Source organism: Ascaphus truei, chromosome 6 (assembly GCF_040206685.1).
Source record: "Ascaphus truei isolate aAscTru1 chromosome 6, aAscTru1.hap1, whole genome shotgun sequence".
Classification (NCBI taxonomy): domain Eukaryota; kingdom Metazoa; phylum Chordata; class Amphibia; order Anura; family Ascaphidae; genus Ascaphus; species Ascaphus truei.
The window spans coordinates 65,934,231-65,948,435 of NC_134488.1; the positions used below are offsets into that span (position 1 = coordinate 65,934,231).

The 14,205-nt window shown below is 43.8% G+C and overlaps 1 long non-coding RNA gene across 1 annotated transcript in view; it reads left to right on the top strand.

The window, feature by feature from the left end:
* LOC142497187 (uncharacterized) overlaps window positions 1–14,205 on the top strand; it is a 113,723-nt gene that overhangs the window by 76,774 nt on the left and 22,744 nt on the right. The gene's annotated exons all lie outside the window — the stretch shown is intronic.

The following is a 14,205-nucleotide window of genomic DNA, read 5'->3' on the forward strand; positions in this document are numbered from 1 at the left end:
AACAGTGATTTAACCCCTGTAATGACATGTACATGTGTATTCCCCTGTTCCCCTGTTCCATTGTAATGTCTGGTTTAATCAGTGTCTGCATCACACACACACACTAGAATCCATCCGGGAGCACAAGGGTTAATAGTCCTTTAATGATTATAGCTTTTTGTGAAGTTTTCCCGCCTTTTCAGGCACCATTTTGCAGGTCCCCATTGGCCGCCATTAGGGTTTCATGCATTCTAATGGAGAATCTTGTTGTTTTAGTCCTGTTTCCTGTAAAGACCAGCAGGTGGCGTCCGAGAGGGAGAGCGGCGGTTTCCCATTGAAAGTCAATGGGCCCATCGACTTCAATGGAGGTTCCTCGAGGTAACTTTCGAAGAACAAGTTGGTTGCCGTCCAGACCACAAACCACAAAGCGGATACATTTTCAATAGGAGAGCTTTGATCACTTACAAGTCAAGGTCAACGTCTAGTGGCGTGGGAATAAACAGTTCTAGGGCCCCTAGGAATAAAATTATTTTTGCCCCTAGTTCCTAGGCTTCCCCCTACTCGACCACAACCGAGTCCCCAAATCCTGCACCCCCGATAAGGGTCGAACCGAGAAGAACGGGTCGCGCCATAGGCTTTGCCGGCGGCGGCAGAAACGGCTCAGAAAAATGACAAAGTGTGAAATGCGGTATTTTGGTACTCCATATCTCCGGTTCCGGAGGGCCCAGCGGATCAAGGTTTGGGGTGTCTGCAGTCACTGCTCCGGCATCACTTCAGAACCATCCTTGACCCTCCTGGATCAACCCAACGGAGTGTGGACCCCCTTGAAAGTTCGGGACTTTTCCCATAGACTTCAATGGCGGAGAAACCCCATTGACCTCAATGGCGGCAATTTACCATTGAAAGTCTATGGCGGAGAAGCCCGTTGTTTTCAATGGGGATTTAGTGAAAAGCTGAGATTTCTTTTTTTAGCGGAGATTTTTGTATTAAAATAAAAAATGATTTAATGTGCATTTGTGTAACTCTGGTTCCATAGGTCGTAGCAAGTCGCTTTTTGGACCATATGGTGTCCCAGTTCCGGCCATGAGAACTGGGAAGTTTGGTTCTGCTAGACCCAATAGAACCGGATATTTTAATACGTTTATGTTTTATGTTTAATACTGTGTCCCAAGGTATGGACAAAGACTCAGAGGAATTCCTTTGCATACCAGGATAGCAGATGGTCCTAGAGGCGCCCCAATGTCTAGGATTTAAGTATTGTTCAAAGGGTCTTATCACCCTCCCTGATGATTTAAGAGCGGAGGAGGCTCAAACCAGAGCAGTCTCCAAGTGTCCCATTTATCACCTTCCAACAAAGGTTATCCTGCTAGAGATCCAGATGGGTAGACTGGCTGGCATTCCATTTGTATGTGGGGGGGCTACAGAAATGAGACCCCAGAGTTCTACTGCACCTGTGCCAGCTAGCAGGGGGGCATGTCCTACAATGTGTTCCCCGATCAAAGATTGGCTGGAGATAATTGAAAACCAATCACAGGTACTTAAGGTTAAGGATAGAGGGACAAAAGGTTTATAAACTGCTGTCCACCCATATATCCTTTGTCTTCATTGAGTCTTCATTCGTCTTCAATTTATCATCTGATGGCTACCTGATTGCGAGAGAATTGCTATGCGATATACTTCTCATTCCCCAACCCCAAAGTAAGTGTACTTCTTGTTTGTTACTGTATTATTCGTGTGTTCACCTATCCTAAGGAATAAAATCACTTTATTATATCTAAGACTCGTTTCAGTTCAGACCCAGTGATAAATATATATCATCTGTTATATATATTTATGTGACCTTATACAGCCTGCCATAATCTCACCATGTCAGGAATCGGCGTTCTCTATGCTCCTCACACAGAGCACTCCCTCCCCCCAGGGAGCCCCTGGACACACAAAACAATCCTGCCTTACTGGCCTCCACGGCTCCCCACCCTTGCCGCCGTCGCGGGATCACTCCCCTCGGCGATTCCTCTGTATAGCGCCGCGCGCGCCCACGCCCTTCTGCATGCACACCTGCACCATCCACTGGCTCGGTTCACGCGCGTACACGAGTTCCGGAGCACGCTCAGTCTGCACACTCTTCTTCCCGTCCCCCGGACCTCAGGCTCCGCCCCCACACACTGCACGAGCATACTCAGGTTACCAACAAGACTCACCTGGCCTGTTATGCCTGCACCAATCTGCAGTGTCTCCCTGTAGCTCTTCCTGTCCCGCCTCCGTTCCTAATTGGACCTTCCTGCTTTATCTAGCTCCTCTCTGCTCTCAGTCTTTGCTCGACATAGTCTCTGTATGGAAGTACTTCTGGATTCTCTCAGTGTTTTCACAGGTTCTGACGCGGCTTGTACGACTACCCCCTCTGGCTCTCGATCTCGGCACTCCTTGGACAACGGTCAGTCTGGTAACCCCTTGAACACGGCTTGGACTACGACCTATCTCCACTCTCCACTCCCTGACCTCGGCAAGGCATTCATCACTCTATCTCTACAACCGGTACCGGCAAGTATTGTCTACCTTACTACACCTGGCCTGGCAACGCTTCATACCACACTCCGGACACGCTCCCTTTGCTGCGGGTGCGTGTATTACCACTTCCCCCTTCAGCTCAGGGGACGGCTCTGGTCTGCGGGCAGCACCGGCGTAACACACCGTGACACTTAACCAATCAAGATCTACCTACAGTATGTCTGGTGACAGTTCCAGCAAGTTCTGGAACTAAGCAGGGGCTGGTCACCTGACAGGGACTACTCTGGTAACATACACAGTTTTTTGTATACATTTAGCCACGCCCACGAGTACTACTTTTGACACTTATATGCACATATACATTATGTGGTAATGGTTGGGGTTTCTCAGAGCTTGTGGGAAATCTGTGTATTTTGTTAACAGTGTGCAGCTGGTCTCAGTTGCTTATGGGAGAGTAGTGGCCCCTTCCCCCCAAGGTTTAAGCTTGCCCCACCCCACTTTCCAAGTTGGCAGGTCAGTTTCATTTTGCCAGGTTACGACAGATCCAATGTGATCATTCTTCCTGTAATTATACAGGTAAATAAGAATTTTAACCCAGGGGAGTGTTAGGCTCTGCTATGGTCATGCCTTGTAAGTGGCAGCAGGCTTAAGACGCTTTGGCCAAAGGGTTAAACTAAATGACCCTTTTTGCAAGAGATATATAGGTATTGCACTATGTATTTTTGTCACATTGGGAGTAGCTTTGGGCATTTTTGTTTTTTGTTGTATACATTTAGCCACGCCCACTAGCACTCCTTTTGACACTTATATGCATATATATATTATGTGGTAATGGTTGGGGTTTCTCAGAGCTTGTTGGGAATCTGAGTATAACATACACTGGTTACCTGAAATATGTTAAATGGAATTAGTTACATTTAGCTGGGGCCTTTCATATATATTAACCTGTTAATGCCCTATTAACCCCTTCAGTGGGCAATAGTAATCCCACTATGGGGGTGTCACGGTAACTTATGACAAGATATAATAAACACCAAATATCTGGGTTGAACTGAACGAGGCTTAGATATGATAAAATATAATTTATTCCTTGAAGAAGGTGAACACAACAGATTATACAAATAACAGACAAAATATAGCACTTACTTAAAGGTTAGGACAGAAAGCCATCAGGATACAGGATGGGCCATTTCTTCCATAATTCAGGTTTAGATGTGGATATCACGACAATGCATGAAGAACATGAAGACAATTGAGTAAGGGCTGATCCTGGTTTAAATACCATTTCAAACCCCTCTCTTAACCCTAGGCGCCGAGTCGGCTAGAAAAATCTCTTTGAAGTAGATTTTGGCTTCCCCTGTAAGTGTGAAGTACCACACTTAAAAACACTCAGCTCCTTTTGTTCCTGGCCCTAGTATAAACAATCAGGGCAGTTAACGTCTGATCACGTTGGATCACAGGGCTATGCTAATTCTTCAGGATGCTCTTCCTGCCCTATTAGCATAGCAGATGGGGTCTGCATTTTCAGATCAGATCCAAAATCCCATATACACTTTAATATTTTCACATATTAATAAGTTCCGTTCTGGTGGATCCAGTGGGTCGAAATCTGCCAGTTATTAAAGCCTATAGTGACCCCACATATTGGCCAAATTTCAACTCTCTGTGACCTCCAGAACCGGAGATACAGAAATGCACTATAATACATTTTTTAAAATACAGGATTCGTCCCTTTAAAAATGAATCTCTGCTTTTCACTCTTTCCCCATTGAAATCAACGGGGTCCGCCGCCATAGCATTGAATGGCGGGCTCCGCCGTTGCCGTCAATGGGGTTTCCCGCCATAGGCTTTCAATGGAGAACTGCCGCCATTGAAGTCTATGGGAAAATCCAACAAACTTTACATTCGTCCATACTCCTTCTGGTTGGTCAGAGGGGGCTGGGAAGGGTCATGCATTAAAGCCGGAACCTGGGCTACATGCCACCCAAATCCCATCCCCCTGGTTATTCCAGAACCGGAGATATGGACTTACATTTTTCAGCATTTCACACTTAGTCGTTTTTACGCCACGCGGCTTTTCCCCATTGGAATCAATGGCCGGCGCCGCCATAGACAATGCATTAAACACATCGCCATTAGATTCAATGGGACCTCCGCTCCGCCATTGAAGTCAATGGCGCGACCCTCCTTCTCCGCTCGACCCCTTACGGGGGTCTCTCATTCCTGGACCCGGTGTGGATCATGTGTGGGGTATCCTAGGAGCTATGGGCAAAAAGGGGGCCCTAGAACCTAAGATTCCCACGCCAATTGTCTTTGAACTTGACCGAAGTGATTAAACTCTTTTCAAAGACATTGTATCCGCTTTTGCGGTCTGCGGTTTGGATGGCTGCCAACCTGTTCCTCGAGGCCGGCGTTGAGGAATCTCCATTGAAGTCAATGAGCCCATTGACTTACAGTGGGAAACCGCCGCTCCTCCTCTCGGACACCACCTGCTGGTCGTCGCTGGAAAACAGGTCCAAAAACCGCTACTTCTGCCATTAGAACGCATGGAGGCTCAATGGCGACTTATGGACGGCTGCAAAATGGAGCCTGAAAAGGCGGGAAAAGGGAACAAAGGGCTATAATAACTAAATTAACATTAACCCCTTCCCTCCCGCATCAACCCTAGTGTATGTGTGAGTGCAAATACCAGGATAACATTACATTTACACAGGGGGATAAACATTTGGATACTGAAGCAAGGTAAACACACATTGCTGGACCTCAGTTAGTTAACCCCTTGCTTCCCAAGTGAGAGTAGGGGGTGGCCAAATGGGGTGTAACCCCTTTAATCCCAGGTCAAACCCCCTCTATCATGACAGGGGGTTATATAGATGTTTAGCACTGTCTTGTTGTTCACAACCAGTGGTAGAAGAATTTTAGGGTGTTCTTCAAATCAGTCTAACTTTTTCTTGCCTATTTTTTTTTGCCAAAAAATGTTAAAGCAGCATTGCACATGTTAGTTTTTAAGTTTTCCGAAACCTTAGTGGATTAGGTCTTAGGTAGACTAAGGCTGCGCTTATAGTGCCTTGCGACGCGATGTCACTCCGAATCAAATACACTGATTCCGTCGCAAGCACTTAGAGTAAGCGCGACAGCGACGGAGCGATGGAGCGACCCAAAATTTTGAAGCCGGGTCTATTTGATTTTTTAGAGACAGTTTCCACATGTGACTGTCTCTAAACCAATCAGAGACCGCGGCCTGCCCCCTTTCGTGGCGTCGCTGGCGATAGTCGCTCAAAATCAAATTATAAGTTTCGCCAGTGGCGATGGCGACGGGTGACGTCATCGGTCACGTCGCCGTCGCCAGCACTATAAGCGCTGCCTTACTTTTGCAACTTCTTAATTGAAAAGCCTGCATTTTTTGACATCTTTAGATAGGTGATGTCAATCTGAGGATTACTGGTCAATACTAGATCTAAATTTGTGTTAGTACCATTATCTTGGATGTTTCCACAATGTCATTCTTGTGATTTTGGTAACACTATTTTTTTTGCTTTGTATCCATTGTTTGGCCAAAATATCAGACCAATTCTCAAAACTACAACCGTTTTTTGCATTGACATACCATTATCATATCTGGATCAACCAAGTCCTTCCCTACTCTTTATACTTCCCATAATCTTACCCAAAAATAGTTTTCCCATTACTTTATTTTTACACCAAATTTTAGTCCTGTATCCTGCATCAGCAGCAATTGTATGCAATTGCTCCTTCATAATCATTAAGTGCAAAATTAAAGTAAATAAATGGCAAGTTGTTTTGAATATTAAAAAAAAGTGTTTGGAGGCTTTGAGCCATCAGGTTTCATCAGGATTTAAAAACCAGTGCAAATTCCTTAATTTACAGAGGTAGCCAAGTTTATTGTACCGGCTCATAATGCAGAATATCATGTTATCATGCAGAATATCACTGATTTTCCATAGGATTCAATGGCGATGATAACACTGAATATCACAGAGTCCCCCACCATAACACACCAGTGTATATATACAGTGCTTAGATTACAGAAAAGGGATTACAAGAATGTACAATTACAATAAATGCAGAACAGTTTCTCAAAATAAAAGGATAAAACAGAGACAGAAAATTGTATACATTACGTATGCCATAGGTTTTCTCCCAAAGATGTCACTGGTGCAGAAGTAACACTCGTGTTTGGTCCAAACACACCTCTGTTGAAATCTAAATTCTTTATACATTGCTAAGATTTAAATATTATTTTTCCCCATGGAAACTACATAAGCACACCCCCATCGTAAATTAGCTGTGAGATTGAGAGTTTTATGACAGAGAAAAAAAAACCATTTACAAACGACGTCAATATATAACCGCACTCATAATTTTCCTTTTGTAATACTTAGACACACATAAGCTACATAAACAGATTTGGGCGCTCATCACAGTAACAATGAGACTAATCATGACCGCCTTAATCCTAAATTTGAGCGACAAATGGATATCTGTCCCTTAGTACCTCTTAACAATGCAGTGTTTGGTGTGAGAACATGCCACAGATTTGTAACTCTTATGCAGAGGTGATGACGTCACATGAAATTCTAATTTTTAAAAACAACACTCTTTGGTTGAATACTTTCTTAGCCACACCCCTTGAACCTTGCATAACCCTCCACAGAATGCCTCGTCTACACCATAAATCTTATCAGGAAAGACTTAAGGATCTTAATATGTACAGGATGGAGGAGAGAAGAGGAATATGATAGAAATTGTCAAATACATAAAGAGTTTCAACAAAGTACAGCAGGGAAGCATATTTCAGAGAAAGAGAAGTGTTAGAACAAGAGGTCATTCTCTGAAGTGGGAGAGTGGCTGAGCTCATGGGATATGTGAGGTTGTACTGCTTTACGGAAAGGGTGGTGGACTTGTGGAATAGCATTCCAACAGGTGCTAAAAAAATTACGAGAAATAAAAAATGCTTGGGATCAGGGCTAGCTTGATGGTGATGGCCACTTGCCTAGACCCTGCTTTCTCCACTGCTCAACAACTCTGCCGTACAAGCAGCGTGGATGGACCCGCTATCTGATTGCCTGGCAACCAGGATGTCACCACGAGGATCCAGTGATTCCCTGCAGAGTGGCTGGTAGCCAGCACAGGAACAGACCATGTACAGCTTAGATCCGCCAGCTCGCAGGGACTAGGGGGCGGAAGAACACAGACCCCGCTGCTGATCTCAATGTGTGAGATCCCAGGCGGAGCTGGTCCCTGCCCCTCAAATTTCTTGGAAACTTCCTGCGATTTGCAGGTAAGAGCGATCCCTGCACCAAAACCTGTCTCCAGTCATTTGGTGGCACCTCTGTGAAGAGTGCTCCCGGCAGCTATTTCCTATACTCTCCACCTTGTATATAAAGGCACAGGGAGAAGGAGAAGGAAGAGACCCACAGCCCCAAGAATGCAGAGGAGAAGGACCCAGAGGAGGAGTAGGCGTAAAAAGCGTCGTCACCATTCCCTGATGAATTTCCCTCAGAATAGCAGTTGGGAACCTAGAAGAGGGGAGAAATATAAAGGCTCCCCAATTTAATTGGTAGCCTAATAGTTGTTGCCCTGTTATTTGCAAGTCCATATTTGACCAATATAAACCTTTTTATTTTTTTATTTCAAATAGTTTTTATTAGTTTTTCGCATAGTACAAATCACAGATATCGGAGCTCCAATAAACAACCGAGTGAACTTTCTCATACATTCATTAGGAATAGTATCAATGAAATACTATAGAATAATCATACAAACACTCTTAACTGTGTACTTAAATTCTTGTTATGCTTAAATTGTAGCTGATTAGGCATTAAATCCACTTTAGCACGGTTACTGTTGGAGGCTTGGTTCTAACAGGGTGATTTATATACTGTACTATGTGCGGGGTAATAAGAACAAAGAGGAAGAATCCAGAGAGAAAGAGAGAGAACATCCAAGAAGGACAGGGGGCGGGGAGGGGGGGGTGGTGAAGGGTTAGAATGGGGGGGAGAGTATACCTACTCCCACGGCCGTTTCGATTTTCTGTTTGACTGTTTTGTATTAAATTTTGTATTACATTTAGTGCCCCAGCGAAGGATTTCATGTTTTGTAAAATTCGTCTGTACACTGGCGACACACTTTATTCGAGCTTGGCTAGTCCCACGAATTCGGGTATACTCGGGTGTATTGAGGTTTGTGACTGTTTTCTGCCCGAGTGCATTGCGTTATTTTCCAGGCAGGGATTGAAGCATTTTATTCCCGCTGGCTGCAATACTGCACAGTATATATATATATATATATATATATATATATATATATACTGCATTCCAATTCATGAATTTATGCCATCTGGTAGACACGCGAAGCATTGCAGCCTATTAAATCCTAATCATTATCATTTAACAGATCAGCCGCCCGTCAGCCAGGCATGAACCATGGCTGGGAAGGCAAACGCAACGGGGCTTGTCTGAGGTGAGGAGCGGCGCATTCCAGGTATCTGCCAGGTACATACTGGGTATTTGCTCGAATAAAGTGTGTCGGTGCAGTAGATTGTTTTAGGAACGCTGTCGTTTTTTCCATCCACATCACCTCCGTTATTCTTTTTTCTACAGTTCGCATAGAGGGGGCGATCTTCTTCCAGGAAGCCGCCGTCAGTATAAATGATACTAGCCTCCTCATAGGCCGGCTTATATCTTCAACTGGTTTTGCCAGGAGATAAGTCAATGGGTCTATGGGAATCAAAAGATCTGTTACATCTTTAATAATAGTTTGGATAGTGGTCCAATAATTCTGAATCACGGGACATGACCACCAAATGTGAGCCATGTCACCTCTTTGTCCACAGCCCCTCAGCACAGGTCTGATGTTGCCGGGTAGAACTGCTTCAGACGACATGGGGTGAGATACCAGTGATATAGAATGTTATAAATATTTTCTTTGATATTTGTACAAATAGAGGTCTTTGCGGCAAACTCCCAGACATCTTCCCAGTCATCGCTATCAATTTCCAGATTTAAATCAGCCGCCCATTTGAGCATATAATTGTGATATAAACCTTTTTGTTTAATAATTGTATGACTGTGAAACTTGTTCTCCTGATTACCCCTTCCCCTGCATATGTTGTTGTTCCCCCATTCTTTTTACATTTTGTACCCTTATCCATTTCTCCTTTTCCAAAAAATAAAAATAGTTTTGAGGGGGGAAAAAACCCCCCAACACCGCAGCCGGCTCAAGGAGAGGAGTCTGGGCCATCTCGAGGAGAAGTGAAGGGCGGCGCGCGTTGCTGAGGCTCTTCAACCTGTCTGGATAGAGGGCACCCGGCATGCACACGCCGCAGAACACCACGCAGTCCAGGATTCACCAATTAAGGCTACGGAGAAGGGAAGAGCTACCACACTCACACTGTGCATCAGGCCCCGCGATATTGCAAGCCGGTCCTGCAAGGGATAGACACAAAGGGATCCTTAATATGAAAGACATTCAACGACCAAATAGGGTCTGAAGTTTTACAGTATATAGGAAAATGGGCAGACTGAGTGAGCCAAGTGGTTCTTACAGTATCTGCCGCCAAATTCTATGCTTCTATGTTATGCGTATCTTATGAAAAATGTATATGTAATTTTTCTTTGGGTCCACTGAGCTATGCAGCTATTTATGCTTATCTATTTGACTAATGATGCCATCATAATTACTTTGCATACATAGGACAAAATAATACAATTGACCTGTAGCAAGTTATGACCAAAACACTTTGGATAAAAATTGTAAATATAAACAACTAAGGTTTTGTTCTATATGGAAATGTTAAATGTTTACAATATTCTTTAAAAATACTTCTACCTGTCTGATTTTTTTTTAAAATTGCCACGGCCAATCACCTATATTAACTTATTAAACATGCCACTGCATGAAAGAATTCTGCTCCAGTCGTTATAATTCAGCAAATTGCTATGACGCACAGTGAAAAAAAAAAACCTTGAATGCCCTGAGGCAGAAATATTCAAACAAGACTCTGCTCTCTTATAGGTGCGTTTACTATAACTGGTGGTAAAGAATACATTCTCAAACAAATGCACTAAATACCCCTCTTCACCAGAGCAGATAAAACGATGCTCTTATAAGCAATATCGCTCAAGCCTCTTTGAGAAAATACATGCTGTATGATGTTCAAATCCCCTTCAGTAAGCCCCACTCTGTTCTTCCCTCCATAATAGATGCAAAAACGTATTTTCCTGCTATTTACAGCATTATTGCATGGTCTGTTACACCGCCTTGCATTTCATCATGTTTTACTTTCCTCCTGCCATTCATTCTTACAGACGTGTACTTAAAGGTACAATTCAACCCATAATAAACTTTAAACCGGGGAACATAAAATAGTGGGCTATTACAAATACTAAACTTAAAAAAAAAATCTCAATCTACTACTCTGCCATTCCCTCACCCACAAACCCCCTCACCGTTTATTGGCTCTCCATTCCCTCACCCACAAACCCCCTCTCACGCTCACTGTTTATTGGTTCAATATTCCCTCACCCACAACCCCCCTCTCACGCTCACTGTTTATTGGCTCAATATTCCCTCTCCCACAACCCCCCTCTCACCCCCACTGTTTATTGGCTCTCCATTCCCTCACCCACAACCCCCCTCTCACCCTCACTGTTTACTGCAGGCCTGCACAACTCCAGTCCTTGAGGGCCACAAAAAGGCCAGGTTTTCAGGATATCCCTACTTCAGCACAGCTGGCTCAATTAGCTAATTGAGCCAGCTGTACTGAAGTAGGGATATCCTGAAAACCTGGCCTGTTTGTGGCCCTCAAGGACTGGAGTTGTGCAGGCCTGGTTTATTGGCTCTCTATTCCCTCACCCACAAACCCCCTCTCACCCTCACTATTTATTGGCTCTCCATTCCCTCACCCACAATCCCCCTCTCAACCTCACTGTTTATTGGCTCTCCATTCCCTCACCCACAACCCCCCTCTCACCCTCACTGTTTATTGGCTCTCCATTCCCTCACCCACAACCCCCCTCTCACCCTCACTGTTTATTGGCTCTCCATTCCCTCACCCAAAAACCCCCTCTCACCCTCACTGTTTATTGGCTCTCCATTCCGATCGACACCATCGGAATAGAAGGAATGCCGTGTCTGACATGTTGTTCTATCCCGGGCAGTGGGCAGTTATATACCTGCCATCACTCACTGGTTTTCTGTGAAATCTGCACTTTTCTCACAAAATGCCATTTTAAGTTCCACAACCCCCCACATCTCAGCAATTTTAGTCCCTGGAGTTTGACATCCCTGTTAATACCTTCAGGGTAGGGGATGGGGAGAACTACATGGCAGGTCTTCTGGCACTGAAGGGGTTAATGCAGATTTAAAATGGTCATCCCCTCTTCCCCTGAAATCATTTTTGTCCTCTCTCTCTCTTTCATTTCTCTGTTCTCCCTCCCTCACTAACTGTTTCCCCTCCTCCCTCCATGCCCACATTTTACTTGGCATTTCTCTTAGTATCTCTTGATAGCTGCTCCCACTCTGAATCACCCCACCGACCGGTTTTTGACAGTAAAGCTTCATTCATTCTTATTTGCAGCTTTTTATTTCGCTCATTGACATTGAACTTGCTCAAATGATCACCATTCTCCTGTGCGGCAGAGTCCATAAAACTGGTGTTATATTCATGTTAAATCTCAATTAATATACATGAGAGTCATGGGAAGCTCTTCTTACAACCCCAGGCCAAGCTTTTACTGTGCAATATCACAGCAGCAGGAGAAGAAGAGACATCATATATGACTCCAGAGGAGATAAAAGACAATAAAACCAAAATGTTTTACTTCACAATTTCAAAGGCTCTGCACTTGGGCTCTGTTGGGGGCCTGAGTCCAAATCTTTGCCTCTCCCCAGCTGTGAGCACAGCATAAATTAGAAATAAGTCGTACAAAGGTTTATCTACAGTTGCAGTCCAGACCTTTCTAAAATGGCTGGTGCAGAGTGATAGAGTGCAGTTTGCTGCCTCTGGTGTTGGGAGGGGGAATTGCACCGTAAAATATTATTTTCCTCTCTCTATTGGAAGAGGGAAGGAGTTTCTGGTGCTTGAATGCTGCTGTTACACGTTGTTGTTTTTTTTTTTTTGTTGCTGTGTATGGCACTCACTTATGTAGTTCTACCCTTTAATATTGGACAGACATGCATTGCTGAGCCACTCAGCACAACTTAATACTATCTCTAATACTATCTCATTAATTCATTCACAGCTGTGAAATATTAAGTGCCATAGTTACTAAGCAGTTCTAAGCCTTAAGGGATCCTCTGAGCTTGCTCACTGGAATGGGCTGTAATGTGGCGTATTGCTTAGCACTTAGTAAGTATGGAAGGCTCATAATGAAATCAAAGCCGTTCATCTGCACCAGATACCAAAGTGCAGAAGTGGGGTGAAAACTGATTTTAAAAAGCTGCAACATCAATAAAAAAAAACATTAAAAGCAATAGGATTCGTTTTTTTGCTAACTTTGTCGCTGCTATGTAGATTTGATATTGCCACAGTTTGACAGCCGGAAGACATCGAGACATTTCTTCCGATATGTTTTATGCATTAGTTTTACATTTGGAATCCTTTGATAAATGACTCCACAGATATCACAGCTTTGAATGTAAATTTGTAGCAGAGAGGGTCAATATAAATTGAGATGGGCACATTTTTGGGGGCAGATTTGGATCCGCAGTGGATCGACCAGTTCTTTTGGTCCACGGATCTCAGCGGATCAATCTCATTTGTTTTATTATTATTGCCAGTACACTCCGCGGATTCCACAATCCATTCATGGATCTGTAGAATCCAATCCACAGATTCAGTAATTCATTGATTGGATTCTACAAATCAGCCAACGCATTGTATTCAATGGCGGTTTTTGATGAATCAGTGTGAATTAAAACCGCCCTAAATCTGTTTGCGGATTTCACACTGCAAAACGGATTTGGGTGAAAAAATGCGAGAAATGCGGGGGGGGGGGAGGGGGTTGGGGGTTAGAAAGCGAGAAAATCCGGGAAATGGATTTGGACGGCTTCGCCCAAATCTGTCGATAAGCACTTCCAGATCCTCCAACATTTTGCACAGAAAAATGGGTACCACTGTAGCTATTCCTCTATTCATGCTGAATGGAGGCACTTCCAAGTAATTTCATGGAAGTCCCGTAACCTAAATCGTTTACCAATCAATCTCCATATAGTTGTAGAGATAATATATAGATAGAAAGAGGATAGTATCAATGATGTGTCCTAAATATCAAAAATTCCCGGACCAATATTTAATCAATGAGAGCTCACAAAATATATATCTATAATGATCACTCATGTATGTAACTGAGCATGGAACCCAAACCAGGAACAGCCTGTCATCTACTCTCTGATGAACTGAACCACATGGAGCAGTCCAGACATCCAGTGCAAGAAGCCTCACTACCAGAAGTGATGCCCGATGTACATTTCGCACCAGCTTTGGAACTCAAAACCTGCTAAATAGGTTTGGTTAGAGGATATGATGAGTAAGTGGTGTAAACATTAGTGTTTAAATGCTTCTTTAACAAGGAGGGAGGTTCTATCAGTACGAGAAGATAGAGAGAGTGGCTGAGAGGCATAGAAATGGTTTTAAAATGAACAATGCCGAGAAATTGGACAGAACTGAGGTAGCCCCGGGGAAACTAAATCACA